The 4,099-nt window shown below is 28.5% G+C and overlaps 1 non-coding gene across 1 annotated transcript; it reads left to right on the top strand.

Moving 5' to 3' along the window:
* On the top strand, nt 1–72 carry Trnaq-cug (transfer RNA glutamine (anticodon CUG)). Its single transcript has one exon. It is a non-coding gene; the product is annotated as a tRNA-Gln (tRNA).
* The last annotated feature ends 4,027 nt before the right edge of the window (nt 73–4,099 follow it).

The following is a 4,099-nucleotide window of genomic DNA, read 5'->3' as shown; positions in this document are numbered from 1 at the left end:
GGTTCCATGGTGTAATGGTTAGCACTCAGGACTCTGAATCCTGCAATCCGAGTTCAAATCTCGGTGGAGCCTAACATTTTCTTTAAATATGTCATTTACAGATCTGCAACAATATAGGATAAATATCTTGAAATTAATTTATGGTATGAGAAAAAGAATACATTTTCTCCTTTAATTTCAATTGATGACGGTTATTTAGTCATGTTTACCTTTGGTAGGCCGTCGAAAAAATACGTGCTTTTGCAGTAATAATCTATTTACATAAGATTTGTCCGACATAATTGTATAATTTTAAACTACTTATGTACACTAAACGAACATTTAAAGCTGGGGATATTCAACTTTTATTTAAATTTAAATTCCTTTTCATTACAAGATGTAAGTGTGTTAATTTCAGAAATGCAAATACTTGAATTTTTAATAGGTATGTCGCTAAATGTACGATTGATTTAAATAGAAACGTTTAATGTGTTACATATAGATGTTATAGTGTCGTGTTTATTACAGAACAGAACAGAACAGAACAGAACATTTATTTCACTTGTACATCATGTACATCGTGCACATAAATAACATATTTACACAACACAAGTATAGTCACACAATCTATATAAAACAATACAAATGTTATATCAACCAATGAGTTATTAAGAGGATGATTATGATTATATATTTTGACTCATTTGTTTATTTCTACGATTAAAAGCAATCTTACTAAATTTACAAAGTTTAACAAGAGTATCTTTTTCCCTGCAATTTAACAATTCGATAAGTTTATGCATGTTTGGTCTGATATAATAATATCGATCAATATATAACCGTCGTATATCATTAAAACATGGACATTTAAATACAAAGTGGAATTCGTCATCGATGTCTCTTGTATCACAGAAAAGACATACTCGTTCATTTCTGGGTAATCTATTAATTCCATACCTATTTGTTTGTACCCGTAATGAATGAGCTGACACTCTTAGTTTTACTAAATATGTTCTTAAATCAAAAGGTAATAGATCAAGATACCTTTCATATTCAAATTTTTCTTTAAGATGGTGATAAAGGTCTAACATTGTGCTACCTGACTTATTACTATGCCAACCTTGCAAGAAACAATCTATTAACTGCTGTCTAAAAATACTTAAAAACGGCTTTTCTTTAACAAAATGAGGATTATCAAAAACATAATTATATCCATTTTCACACAATAATTTTTTTACATTTGAGACCCAATTCTTTTTACCATTTATACAATCATTATATGACATGTTATATACAGTTTTCAAAATTATATTATCTGTACTGTTAAGTTTAAGCCAAAATTTTATTATTCTAATATATCTCGAAATATACAAAGGATATCGTCCCAATTCGCCATAAACTGCAACATTAGGAGTCGACATTTTAACAAAAAGAATTTTCTTACAAAATTTAAGGTGAATTCTTTCGATTTCTTTTGATTTTGTAAACCCCCATATTTCACTTGAATAATTTAGTACTGATCCGACAAAAGAATCAAAAAGTTGACAAAGAATTTTAGGTTTCATTTTATATTTTTGACATTTAACTAATAAAACATTCATTGATTTCAAAGCTTTACCGACCAATTGTTGTTGATTTAATGCAAAACTTCCCGTATAATTAAAAACAGTTCCTAGATAGTTAAAATCATTTACAACTTCCAAAATTGTCCCATTATACACAAAAGTCTCATTATTTCTAAGTCCCCCACGTTTACGAAATACCATAACTTTGGTTTTTTGTACATTGACTTCAAGACTCCATAGTTTGCAATACTCAGAAAGTAATATAAGATTAGTGTTAATTTCATCCGGAGTCTTCCCAAGAATAACCATATCATCTGCAAACAAAAGTAGAATAAGAATAATATCATCAATATTTACACCTGAATTTATATCATCTTGCAAAAATAACTCTAAGTCTTCAACAAATAGTGAAAATAATACTGGTGAAATTACCTCCCCTTGTCTTAAACCAACAGCATATTTGAAAAACTCAGAGTACGAATTACACGACCGAACACATGATTTTACTTTTTCATACATGTCCTTAATTATTCTCAAAATTTTACCGTTAACCCCGTGCTTATACAATTTAAGCCATAATGCATTTCTATATATACAATCATATGCCATTTTTAAATCAACAAAAACACAATATAATCTTTTATTTTCATTTAAATATTTTTGAACCAAATTATGCAAAATAAACAAGGCATCAGTTGTCGAATAGCCTTTTCTGAATCCAAACTGCGCATCTGATATGGTATTATTCTCATTACAATATTTAACAATTCTATTATTTAGTATTGTCGTAAATAATTTCGACATACAACTTACTAAAGTAATGCCTCTATAATTTTTAACATTGTTTTTATCTCCTTTCTTGTGCAATGGTACAATAACCCCTTCAGTCCATCTTTCAGGAAAAAACCGCTATCAAAAATACAATTAAAAATATCACATATATGCGCTGCCAGTATATCTACAGTTTCAATAAAATATTCATTCAGCAAAAAATCGTTTCCGCAGGATTTATCACGCTTTAATGTTTTAACAGCGATTAAAATTTCATTAATAGTAATTGAACTATTCAAAACGTCAGTGTTATCATCATTTTCTAAATTTGAGTTAAAATTATGATTTGTAGAAAAATCTTCTGCTTCAATATTTTCATTTTGAAAAATATCATTACTTACTTCTGAAAAATATTTGTAAAAAGATTCAAGCGATATATCTATGTCATTATTCTTTTTTTTAGCTTTAAAATAATTCCAAAAATCTTTAGGCCTTCGAAAACGTAAATTTTCGATATCAGATACTTTTTTGATTTCAAATATTTTCTTCTTTTTCTTAACTATTTGTTTATATCTGCCTTTGAGCATCAAAAACTGCTCTCTACTATATTCAGAGTTACATCTTTTAAAGACACGCTGAGCTTCTATATACCTTTGCCTTGCATGTTTACATTCAAGGTCAAACCATTCTTTATCATTGGTTCGATTATCAACAAAATGTACATCGCGTCGATTTGACACATAACGTGTTATTACAAATTGTTTATTGTACAATGTAGAAAATAAAGCTTCCGAAGCCTTATCTTTATCTTTTAGCTTTATATTTTTCTGATGTTCTGATTTTTCGATGTTGTTATTATTGCTGAAAATGAAACTTATTATTTGCAGTAAATGTTAAACCACTTGAAACTAATTGATACCTTTTAATGGTGAAATGTTGTAAAAACGTAGATAATACATAATAATCTCTTAGAATGTCTATGTGCATTGTACATGCCTATGTATAAATTTTATTTCTTGATGTAATGAATTGAACAATGACGAAACTTAAATAAAACATTAAATATATATAACTTGATTTACAATGAAGATGCAAGAAAGCAGTTTGTATAAAATCACTGAGAACATTAATCCTAAATTTAAATGATCGTTACCATTTACCGGTATTTACACAATACATTTGTATATTTGTACTTCATTTTAAGGTTAAAATGTAAACGACGTTCTGCAGTTCGTTTAAAAACAACAACAGAAATAAGATAACCATGCAAAACAAATACCTGAAGAGTGGCCAATCAATGTTAGATGAAGACAATAATGTCCAATGTGAAACCAGTACCGGTGAGTTCCAGAATTTGTGGGCCGGCGAATAATGTTGCAAAAGTTGTTGCAAATATTTGTTTCACAAAATATCTTTAAAAACAAGAATAATTACTTTGATCGAAAACGACAGACAACAATAGAAGTATGAAGTCGTAACTTGAAGTTTAAAAGTTTAGTTGGTTAAGACGCCAGTATAACTTACATAGGAGCTCTGGCTTCAAACGAAACAAAGACAAGAAAATGAGGATAACTTATTTGTCATTACTTTTTAAATATCGAATTTCACAGTTTATTCTATTCCACAGAAGAACAAATTTTCATAAAAAACGTTTTGGACAAATGGAAGTGATGTTATATAAGGCCAAATTTCAAGAATAAAAATAAATGCCTTGTCATAATTCTGCGAGTTTCCAGAACCCTCGTATAAAAATGTATATACTCAGATTAGAACATACTACTGAA

The sequence above is a fragment of the Ruditapes philippinarum genome, unplaced genomic scaffold, assembly GCF_026571515.1.
Source record: "Ruditapes philippinarum isolate M1 unplaced genomic scaffold, ASM2657151v2 ctg6387_1_1_1_1, whole genome shotgun sequence".
Classification (NCBI taxonomy): domain Eukaryota; kingdom Metazoa; phylum Mollusca; class Bivalvia; order Venerida; family Veneridae; genus Ruditapes; species Ruditapes philippinarum.
This window is presented reverse-complemented; position numbering and strand designations above follow the sequence as displayed.